The sequence below is a fragment of the Quercus lobata genome, chromosome 3, assembly GCF_001633185.2.
Source record: "Quercus lobata isolate SW786 chromosome 3, ValleyOak3.0 Primary Assembly, whole genome shotgun sequence".
Lineage (NCBI taxonomy): Eukaryota > Viridiplantae > Streptophyta > Magnoliopsida > Fagales > Fagaceae > Quercus > Quercus lobata.
Genome location: NC_044906.1, coordinates 23619489 through 23632251, shown reverse-complemented (window position 1 = coordinate 23632251; position 12763 = coordinate 23619489). Strand labels below are relative to the sequence as shown.

Here is a 12763-nt window from a genome sequence, read left to right as displayed (position 1 = left end):
CAATTTAACCAAATCAATTCCTGAACAGATAAAAGGGTGCTCGAAATTGTTAAACTTGAGCCTAAGCAAAAATAAACTTAGGGGGAGTATTCCCTTTGAGATTGGCAACCTACACTTTCTTGAAATGCTCGATTTAAGTGAGAATTCACTGATTGGGAAAATACCAACAGAACTTGGAGGACTGCAAAGCTTGGAAATATTGAATCTCTCCCACAATGAGCTCTCTAATTCTATTCCAACCACTTTTGATGAAATGTCAAGCTTGATCATTGTCGATATATCATATAATCAATTGGATGGTCCTCTCCCAAACAATAAAGCCTTTCGTGAGGCTCCATTTGGAGCATTGAGAAATAATAAAGGTTTGTGTGGTAATGCTTCTAGTTTGAAGGCCTGCCCTTCCTCCATTACTTGGAACGAGAATCCTAGCGAGACAAAGAGAAATAAAGTGTTGATTTTCTTTATTATTCCCATCTTAGGAACAATGTTTCTCTCATTGATTGTAGCTGGGATTCTGTACACTCTTCTCAAGCGCCCTGGGCTGAGGAACAAGCTAAACAATAGAAGAGAAGTACAAAATGGTAACATGTTGGCAATTTGGAGCTGTGATGAGAAAATGCTATATGAAAACATCATTGAAGCAACTGAGGAATTTGACTCCAAACATTGTGTCGGAGTGGGAGGGTTTACAAAGCAGAGTTGCAAGCAGGTCAAGTTGTTGCTGTAAAAAAGCTTCATTCAGTAGAAGACGGTGGAATTTCCAATGCAAAAGCTTTCGAGAATGAGATTCATGCTCTACTAGAAATTAGGCATCGCAATGTGGTAAAGCTTTATGGTTTTTGCTCACATCCACGACACTCATTCTTGGTTTATCAGTTCTTAGAAGGGGGAAACTTGAAAGAGACACTGAGCAACAAAGAAGAGGCAGTTAATTTTGAATGGATCCGAAGGGCAAATGTTATTAGAGGTGTGGCTGATGCTCTATCCTACATGCATCATGATTGCTTACCTCCAATAGTTCATCGAGACATTTCAAGCAAGAACATCATGTTGGATTTGGAATATGAAGCTCACATCTCTGATTTTGGCACAGCTAAGTTTTTAAAGCCTGAATCGTCCAACTGGACTTCATTTGCTGGAACATTTGGATACACCGCTCCAGGTATTCACCCACCCCCCCTCCCCTCCCCCTTTTGGCATGCTTTTCCCTCTTGAAATACTTTTCTATCTCTAGCAACTCTCTAGTTCGTGTAATTAAGTGCCCATCATAGTTCATAGTGGTAAAATAGGTTTATCATCCGTTGCCATTTCATTCTCCAAATTTTCATTTCTGTTGAAGTATTATCATAAAGGAAAACAAAAAAAATCACTGTTAACTCTAAATATTTCTGTGTTTAGTTCCAGGTTTTTTTTTAATGGTTTTTTGTTTAAATATTAATTTTATCAGATCGTTAATTACTAAGTGATAATTGTTTGAACTTTGAATACCATATAACATGATAAATCAAACCATTTTATAATAATTAAGCTTTACTATGAGTTTATTTATTGAATGAGTACCAGAGTCACAATTCTTTTTCTGGAAGACCAAATGAAATATATCAATAATTTAAAAATCTACAAATAATACACATTAATATATATATATATATATATATTGAGTTAGGTTAAAATTACACCTGGTGTAACTTTAAAGCGAAGTTACACTGCTAAATTTTTAATTGGATGTGAATATTGACAAATTCACCGTTAGATACATTAATCTTTATATATTCTCCTGCTTACAAATTTCAAGGTAATCAAAGATTAAATGGTCATGTATCACCAATTGTTTAAAATTCAGTTTTTGTAGTTTAAAATAATGCATAAAAGATGAGTTTATGGTCAAATTGGAAATAATAATCTAATTGATAATGAAAATTGACATGCTGTTAAGAACATATAGACTTGTATTCAATGGTTAATTTTCAAAAAAATTAATTCAATAACAAATTATTGAGTGGTGTAACTTCGCTTAAAGTTATACCAGGTGTAACTTGAACCTAACCTCTCTCTATATATATATATATAAATTAAACATTAAGTATGTTTGTTCAGCAAAAAAAAAAAACATTAAAAGTATTACTTTTATATGTTTTAACATCTACAATGTAATATAAAAGAAAGGGTAAAAACATAAAATGCCTTGACACCCTGCGCTTTGGGATATATATATAAATTAAACATTAAGTATGTTTATTCAGCAAAAAAAAAAAAAACATTAAAAGTATTACTTTTATATGTTTTAACATCTACAATGTAATATAAAATAAAGGGTAAAAACATAAAATGCCTTGATACCCTGCGCTTTGGGATAGTTATAGTTAGACTCTCTGAAATTTTCTCTTAAATAATTTAGTACATATATTTTAGTATTTTAACAAACAGACCCCCCTTATATTTTTTAGCTCGTTTAATGCATAAATTTTGGTATTCTAATCAATAGACCCCCTAAAAGGGTGAGAAATAAAGTTAGGAGGGTCTATTTGCTACAGTACCAAAGTTTATGTATTAAATGACTAAAATAAAAAGTTCAAGGGTGTACGTTGAACCATCCTAAAGTACAAGGCGATGTTAGGAAATTTTTTCCTGAAAGAAATATAACAACAAAATGAAATCTTTTCTTTCGTTAATAGATGACAAAGAAGAACAGGTTAAAAACTTTTAACTATCATAGCATCTATTCCTCTAATGGAAAGAGATTTTTTTATTTTTTAAATCAACATTAAATCAATGACTCTCTAAATACAAAATAAAAAAGAGTTGGACAAAACACAATATTCGTTTCTAAGCTTTACTTTTAACTATCATAGCATCTATTCTTCTAATGGGAAAAGATAAAAATTTTAAATAATAAATAATAAATATTAAATTAATGACTCTCTAAATACAAAATAAAAAAGAGTTGGAAAAAATACACTATTTGTTTCTAAGCTTTATTTTATGATTGGTTCAATCCCTTAAAGATTAAAGTGATCTCTTTTATTCTCTTAATTATGTGGCCAAACTCAAAACTAACATGTGATCACTTTGCTATACAGAATAGGAATTAAAAGCAATCACTTTAAATTAGCAAAAGGCTATTAACAATGTCTTTAAAGTTTGTTTGGGACTAAAATGATCATTTTAAATTTGTAAGGGAGTGAAAGGCATCATGTTAAACTTAACGTTTCGAAAACATATGCTTAAAATGTCTCTAATTTATATATAGCCAAAAAAAATGATTATTAAAAGAAAAAAAAAATTGAGAAATTAGTATTAAAATGAGTATGTGTACCTTTTAAATTTCTTCTCTCTCTCTCTCTCTCTCTCACTAGACACACACATACACAAAGGAGGAATGGAGGAATTTGAAAAGCCAGGGGCCATTGTACCCCACCTCCACTCGTGCACCAAAAATATTGGTGTTTAAATGTGAACTTAAAAGGGTGTCTTAGCCTAAAAAGGAAAAAAAAAAAAGTTAAATAAGTATGCATTGTAAATTATATATGCATTATGCATCATAAACTTCAAAATTTTACGATCAAAACTGCATTTCAATGTTAATACGCAATTTCCATTCCATTGGCTAAATTAGTGTTAAAAAAAAAAAAAACCTTTATCGGGCAACTATTCACCCTAAACTATGATAGCACTATTAGATATGTGTAACCTTATGTGACCATTTGCAATGTGTAACCCTAAACTATGCAGCCATTTTCAATATGCACCAATAACTTGGACTCTAATTTGAATGGTGGGTGGATATCACAAATTATTCTCAAATCAAGGTGTTGATTGCAAAATTGTGAAGTTTAGAGTACTCGTTTCAAATTTGGTATAGTTAGGATGGATACTTGCAATTAAAAAGGGAAAAAAAAAAATTACAAAGGTAATTATGTTGAACAACACCCAAGATTTCCATGGTACGACACCAAGTGTTGGATATATAAGATTCTTCTATTTTGCAGAGTTTGCATACACAATGGAAGTGATCAAGAAATGTGATGTTTACAGTTTTGGAGTGTTAGCATTGGAAGTGATCATGGGAAAGCATCCAGGAGAACTCATCTCGTTTCTGTCATCATTATCAACAATAGCTTCAACTACCCATAATATACTGTTGAAGGACATGTTGGACCAACGCCTTGAAACACCTAGAAATCAAGTTGCATTGAAAGTGGTCTCTATTGCAAAGCTTGCATTTTCATGGAGACCAATCCAAAATCTAGGTCAACCATGCAGGAGGTTTCCCATGGGTTATCTATTGAAAGAGCACCTACATCAGAGGTGTACGACACGCTTACCGTGGGTTCACTGTTTAACAGTGCTTGATGTAGTAATTATGTGCTTCTCTTATTTGTTTTTTGTGATCTGACCTTCTTCACAGTCCGTCAGTTTGCTTAAGTGTATTGCATTTTAATCCAAAAAAAACCAATCCGAATCTAATTTTATTTGTTTTGCATCAGAAAGTAATACTGAATAGCTTATTTTTGGAGCAAATATATTCAATTTATAACTTTAAGAGGTATACGCGTGTACACTTCTTTGCACCGACTCCAAGCTCTTATATATACATGGATATTGGATACACTAAGTAGTGACACCCACTCTCCTTTTGTGTGCTTGACTAGAGAATTTGGCAAAAATAAATTCTTTTATCTAGTCATGTTGTAAGAGTGATCTTTTTTTGGGTGCACAGAGGTTTGAATTTTTTTTTTTTTTTTTTGGTTATTATAATCTTCTTATTTTCTAAGTCAAAACTTTTTCCTTGACTCAACTAGTATATGTAGGTGCGCGTCAGGGATATGAAATCGGGGATTTTTGTTTGAGGAACAAGTTTGTTTGTTTTGTTTTGTTTTTTTTTTTTTTTTTTGATGAAGAGGAACAAGTTATTGTAATAAAGAGAAACCACACACATATGTACATTAATTTATAATTATAGAGTAAGCCATAATTCATAAATAAATAAATATATATATATATATAATAACATAATATTGGTTATTGGTAGTTTTATCCTTGATGCATATTTAAGTCTGAGGGCAACGCGCGTGTACCCTAATGTTGTAACCGCCTGTTTTCTTGAAATTTTCAAGAAAAATGTATTTATTTTTGTATTTAAAATTTCATATCCAGCAATGACATATTCATATTTCTTAAAGTATCACATTACGAACTTAATATAAATAATAATAAAAAATATGACACAATTTGACCACACATGATCCATCTGAGAGAAACCAAATAAAAAGACTTTCTCCACTTTAAGCAAAGATATATTTTGACTATTCTTTATTTGATTCTCATACTGTAACTATAATGTATTTGGTTAGTTGCTAAAATCTTAGGTCACTTACTTAGATAAGATAAACATGCATATATAGTTTTATATTTAGTGTAAGTTGAAACAGTTATGCTTCCCTCAAGAAAAAGAGTGCTTAAATTTTGTGTTACAATCAGATGACATGGTACATAGGATAGTAATTGCCTAATAGCTCAGGGTCATAAAAGAGTTATTATTATAGGTGTATATATCCACTGGAATTAGACACGACTTTTCTTTTCTTTTCTTTCTGCTAAAAAATGTCTGAGGGAAAGGCTTTTCTATTTAGAATATAACGAAGAATGTGGCAATCAATTCTCCTTGTGTCGTTGTAAATGCTATCAAGCCAACCCAGTAATTATTCCATGTCAGCTCGAAGACATTGATTCACAAAGTGGGCACTAATAAGGATGTCAAAGATTTAAGTAGGGTGTTTGTGATGCCTTAAATTGATTAGATATTGATTGAAAATAATGTATTATGTGTGTGTGCTGAGTCTTATATTTGACATATGTTGGGTTTTAAGACTTTAGATTTAAATGTATTAGAACTTCATTTTGTAATGTTGGCAAACCATGATCAAAACGTTTAGTCTTGTTTTAGGCTTGCTCAAAGTATGTTTTATGTGTAAAGTTGGAATCAAGTGTACTATAGTATTTACTGTGTAAATCTGCCTAGCTCAATCAATCAAGAATTAGACTCGATCGATCGAAGCTCGTGCAAATTGTTTTTCTGCAGAATTTTCCAACTCATTCCAAGCTCGTTTGACGTGTAGGGTTTTATGTTTTGCCTTAAGTATAAAAGGAAAAACCCTAGCCACGTTTTGTTGTGGTTGTTTATGCTGTGTATGTGAATCTTGATGATCAACTTGGTTGCTGCATAAAGAACTTAAAGATACACAAGCGAGAGTGCTTGTACTTGCTGTGAATCCAAGAAAGAAGTAGTCTGTGGTCTCGGAGCTATCATGTGATCATAGTAGTAAGTTTCCTACTCGAGGTAGCAATAGGATGTTAGTGGTCTAAGTTGCTATTGTGTAAACTTCAATTCTTTCATAGTGGATTTGTTTTACCTTGAAGATAGTTAGGTTAAATTCTCCCCAAATTTTTTTACCAGTTTGATTTTCCTGGGTCATCATATTGTTGTGTTCTTTATTTTCCGCACTTTAAAATGATATAGTATATTTGTGTTAACCTAGATTTGAATAATTTGACTATGTAATCATTTGGCTAATTAACTAGGTTAATCTGGTTGTTTTTTAAAGGGTCTAAAAACGCACAACATATACTAGGTTGATCTAGGCTTATTAACAACTATAATAAACCTTAATTTTGACTAAATTAGTCCTTTTGGGATATCGCATAAATATGCTCAACTGTTTTTCTTGTGTTGTTATTTAAATTGAGCAATTTGGGCTAGAAAGTCATGATCATAATATCGGTGCCTTCCTCAAATCCATTATTTCTTTTACACTCAATTTTTATGTGTTGTGTTGTTATTTAAATTAAGCAATCTGGGCTAGAAGGTCATAAGGTATTAATTCTTGCAAATCGGTGCCTTCTCCAAATCCTTCATTTCTTTTACACTCAATTTTTATTGTGAAGTAGTCACAGGAACCAAAAATGGTGATGGCGAGATGGTTCCTACTCCTTAAGGAGGAGAGAAAAGTTGATGATAGTGTGCGATATCGATGTTCTAACTACTAAAGAAGACCAATTGGAGGATGTTGTACCATAAGTGTAGGTCCAATTTGATTTATCTCGGATCAATTCTCTCTCTCTCTCTCTCTCTCTCTCTCTCTCTCTCTCTCTCTCTCTCTCTCTCTCTCTCTCTCTCTCTCTCTCTCTCTCACAAACTAGATTTGGGAAAATGATTTCATTGAATAATTAGAATTACACAGAAGTTAATCTATATATACAAGCCTGAGTAAGTAACTAACTAGCCGAAAAGGTGCTAACAAAAAAATTAACACAAAACTAACTCTAACACGTGTCATGTGTGAACACTAAGTGTCTACTTGAGATCTGCTTATTTTACTAAAACTAAATTTTTTTTTACTGAAAGTACTATAGTTAAAGGTAAGAGTTGTCTGAAATAGTATAGTGGACCCATAAATAGTATCAAAAAGTGCAGTGAGACCCATGAATAGTAGCAAAAATAAATTGAATAGTAAAATAAGTTGGTAAAAATAATTTTTGCTAAACACACACTAAGTAAGAATATACAAAGAAGCTAAACTACAAGTCGTTTTCACTGAGCTAAACTACTTGCCGTTCTATCTAGATTTGGGAAAATGATTTCATTGAATAATTAGGGGTGTGTTTGGATACCGCTTATTTTGCTGAAACTGAAAACTTATTGCTGAAATTACTGTAGATAAAGGTAAAAATTAATTGAAATAGTACAGTGGGACCCATGAATAGTACAAAAAAATGCAATAGGACCCATTAATAGTAGTAAAAATAAGCTGAATAGTAGAATAATTTTAATTTTTAATCGGTTCAAACTCACACTAGAATTACAGAGAAGCTAATCTATACATACAAGCCTGAGCAACTAACTAGTAGCAAAGGTGCTAACAGGAAAACTAACACTAACACATGTGTCACGTGTGAACACTAAGTAAGTATATACAAAGAAGCTAAACTACAAGTTTTTCACTAAGCTAAACTACTTGCCGTTTTGTCCACTTCTTCTTTTTGCTTACCTCTGTTTCCTTACGTGAATAGCTTTATCTTCAGTAGCTGTTTTAGCTTAAAAATTTCTATGGAGAACTTTCTCAAAAGTGGGGGTAGTGCCAAAGTCTGCAGAGCTTAAAAATTTCCAATAATAGAATTTCTGGTGTAATACCTCTTGAGCTTGGAAGATCCACCAAGCTACAAGTACTTGATCTCTCCTTCAATCATCTAGTTGGGAAGATTCCAAAGGAATTAGGAAAGTTGACATCGTTGTTTCTCCTTCATTTGGGTGATAATCAACTTTCTAGTAGTATTCCATCAGAAATTGGAATGCTATCCAATCTGCAATTTCTTATTCTTTCAGCCAACAATTTAACAAGATCAATTACCAAACAAATATTGGTGTGCGAAAAATGATTGAATTTGAACTTAAGCAAAAATAAAATTAGATGGAGTATTCCTATTAAGTGTGCATTTGGATATTGCTTATTTTGTTGAAAACTGAAAACAATAAAAAAAATATATTTTGGTTATTGTTCATTAATGAAATCACTGTTCATTTGCCTGTTTGCGTTGTTCATGTCCCATGAACAGTGCAAGAGGCGCTGGACTTAAAAAAAAAAAAAAAAAAAAAAAAAAAAAGCTTACCAAAATGTAAACGTAAACGCAGCTTACCCAAACGGAGCTTAAGATTGACAATATACAATTTATTCAAATGCTTGATTTGAGTGAGAATTTGTTGATTGGAAAAGTACCACCACAGCTTGGAGAATCGCAAAGCTTAGAAACATTGAATCTCTCCCATAATGAGCTATTTGGTTCCATTCTAGCCACTTTTGGTGAAATGTCAAGCTTGACCAATGTTGATATATCATAAAATTGCTTGGAAGGTCCTCTACCTAACAATAAAGTCTTTAGTGAGGCTCCATTCGAAGCATTAAGAAATAATAAAGGTTTGTGTGATAATTCGTCAAATTTAAAGGTTTGTCCCTCTTCCATTACTTGGAGCAAGAATTCTAGTGAGAAAAAGCAAAATAAAGTTGTGATTATATTTATTGTTCCTATCTTCAGCACAACGTTTCTCTCAATGATTGTATTTGGGATTCTTTTTGTAGTTCTGAAGCGCCCGAGACTAAGGAACAAGCTAAACAATACTAGAGAAGCACAAAATGGTAATATGTTTGCAATCTAGAGTTACAATGAAAATAGTGTATGAAAGCATCATTGAAGCAACAGAGGAATTTGACTCCAAACATTGTGTTGGAGCGGGAGGGTGTGGAAGTGTTTACAAAGCAGATCTACAATCAAGACAAGTTGTTGCTGTGAAAAAACTTCATTCAATACAAGATGGCGAGATTGCCAACACAAAAGCTTTCAAAAATGAGATTCGTGCTCATCTAGAAATTAGGCATCGAAATGTGGTAAAGCTTTTTGGCTTTTGCTCACATCCATGACAATCATTTCTGTTTTACGAGTTTTTAGAAAGGGCAGTATGAAAGATTTATTGAGCAATAAAGAAGAGGTAGTTAGTTTTGATTGGACCAAAAGGGTAAATGTTGTTAGAGTTGTGGCTGATGCTTCATCCTATATGCATCACAATTGCTCACCTCCCATTGTTCATCGAGAAATATCTAGCAAGAACATCTTGTTGGATTCAAAATATGAAAATTGAAAACACTGTAGCAAAATAATTTTTAAATGTGTGAATAGTATCGTGGGACCCATTTTTAATATTTTTTAGTGCGTGAACAGTGTTATGAACAGTGATAAATAGTGCGTGAACAGTGATTCTTGTCTCCTAAAAAAAAGCTGAAACGCGTGAGGAAAAAAAAAAGAGAAAAATGCAGAACACAAAACGCAGACGCAATAATTCCTATCCAAACCGCACCAATGGTTGATACATACCAATGAATCACTTTAGTTCTAGCCAACCAATATGTGAAAATAGAGCGAGAGAGAGAGAAAGTTCAGAGATCTGGATTCAATAAGTCAAACAATCTGAGCGAGAGAGAAGGAAAGAGAGAGAGAGAGAGAGAAGAAAAGAAAGCATCGTAGAGAAATGTAGGAGCGGGTGAGTTTTGGGGTATTCTTGTTGGAGTCCTTGAGTTTGAAACATGGGAAGAATAAAAGAGAAAAAGAAATAAATGGAGAGTTAAACGGCAGTTTTACTGTTAAGTAGGTGGATAGGTGATTAAATTTTAAAATAGGTACCTAAGGTACTATATTTAAGTTTTGCCCATCCAAGACATGCACAAGAATGATAAATTGGTGGCTACTACAACATAGAGTTGAGGTAAATATTACTACTTCACCAGATTCCATTTTTTGTGATGACATTGTATTAATTCATAGAGTCATTCTTACATTTTTCCAATTTATTTTGAACTCAATTTTTGGGTATAAAATTTAGCATTGTGATACCTATTTTATTATACGTATTGGTCAATCTTGTCCCCATGTTTTTTTAAATTTGGCATGTTGGTGTGAATCTTTTTTCTTGGTGATTATGTAATTTTTTTTTCACTATTACTTAACAGTTATTTAATTTAATTCACACGATGGGACTGAAAATGAAAAATTCAATAGTATACTTTCTAGATTATAGACTTGGCTTTGCTGCTTGATTAATTGATTAGAAGTAGCCCAACCTTAAATTTTATGAAGGCTTGATCTTCCAATAACCATGCTTGTTAATATAAACTGAAGTTATTAACTGGTGTGCGCTAAATCAAACTTCATAATTACACCAAATGTATGAATCCCCAATATCCTTGGTTTCTTTATAACAATTAACAACTTAGGAGAAATCTTTATGGGCATTCCATGCGAAGGAAATGGAAAGGGATCCATGGTGATTGGCTCGTCTGGATATAGTAAGGACCAATCATAATGGGTTACAATAAAATGAACAAAGATAAGGATATCCAACTTGGCCAGTTGGTACGCTGCACGCACTCTTGGGCCTCCTCCGAAGGGAATAAAAAGTAAAAACAAATGGTGGATGGGCTCTTTAAATCTACTTGGATTGAAACTTAGTGTATCTTGAAAACAATCATCATTATAATTGGTTCCATATATTGTGCACAGACCACAGTTACGGCAGAGAAACCACAACCAAATATCAATTAATTAACTTGTTATCGGAATTTCAAATTTTTAGGTCCCTAATTTTTGCTTTTTTTCATTAAGATTCAAGTTTTCAGAGATTTACCAATTTGTCCATGTCAGAATGAAACTTGACAAGGTTAGATTGAACCAACATATATACACACTATTCTTGGATATATTGTTTGAGTACGAAAGTATATGTTGTGTGGATATGTGATGAGTCTTATATTGGATATATATTGGGTTGATCTACTTTTTATTAACAAATACAAGGAGTCTCCATTGTGACTAAACTAGTTATTTTTGAGGTATAACATTGATTTAAACTAGCACTTTCCCTTGATGCCCAAGATTTGATTGGATATATGTTTGAGTGTGTTCTCTCTTGAGCACATACCATTTCTGCAATTTCAATCGTTACCAAGAAATCATCCTGTTCCGTCTAGAATCTAGATCCATTTCACACTTTGTTCAAGCTCTTCTATTTCTTTTCACAAGCACATGGGGCATCAAGCATTTCTTTTAAGTGGAAGTCTAACTTAAAGCTTAGGTAAGCTAAAAAGTCCAACTATTCCCCGTGATTTGATGATGATAATGATGACCACTTGAAGATTTTGCCCTTATGTAGAACTTTAATATTTCTATTTCCTTGAGGAATACCCGTTTTGAATATTTTTTGTTCTTTAATTATGTGTAACTTCACTGTAATAGAAACATTGTGACCATGTTTTTTGCTTCGACATTGTAGATTTTTTTATTATTTATTATTATTAACGATAGTGTGTAAATATTAAATATGTTTCATCTTTCTATAAAAATTTCCAGCGTTTAGCCCGGGTTAGTAACTAGTAGAGGTAAAAACCTAGAAGAAAATTATTCAACAAACCAATCACTTTCAAACCAAAATTGTAAGGTCATTTCTACTCTAATTTTTATGACATTTTAGCATGTTGTTCCTGACGAAGATTGTTTCGTGTTAAATGGTGTTGCTGATTGAAATTCTTGGACATTTACTTGGATTTCAAGACAAATTTAGCGAGAGCTGGAGAGGAATATTTTTGTAAATCCATTACTTGAGTTGTCTTGAAGCTATCGAAGAAAAACGACTTGTGCAGTCTGTTGCTAACAGGAACTCTGAGCTCAGATGCAAGAACTTTTTCATAGACTAGAGGTTTTTTTTTTTTTTTTTTTTTTTTGAGAGAGATAGACTAGAGGTTTTGTAAGTAGTATTGTATCACGACTATCTTAATGGCGGAATCGGTTTTATTTGTTTTTATTCTAATGTTAAAACTTCAACTTCCAATTAATGTCTTTCAAATAATACACTTTTTGTAATACCCAATAAGTTATAAAGTACTTTCTCAAAAAAAAAAAAAAAAAAGTTATAAAGTACTAAATTTGTGTATTGAATTGTCTATGTAGTTTATAGAAAGAAAAAAAATTTAGTCATCTCATTTATTATTGGCCCCTTCAAAGACAAATTTTTGGCTCCAATATTGGAATGTGACCTGGGCTGGAATAGGTTTTCTTTGTTGTATTTTCTATTTCGTCAATATATGCTCGTCTCTATGCCCGTGTGGTGGTGATTTATTTAACATATTAATTATCCGGTTTATATATATATTTTTTTAATATT

At 32.4% G+C, this 12763-nt stretch overlaps 1 pseudogene; it reads left to right on the top strand.

Moving 5' to 3' along the window:
- Nucleotides 1–124: 124 nt before the first annotated feature.
- Nucleotides 125–4425, top strand: LOC115980601 (annotated as a pseudogene).
- Nucleotides 4426–12763: the final 8338 nt, after the last annotated feature.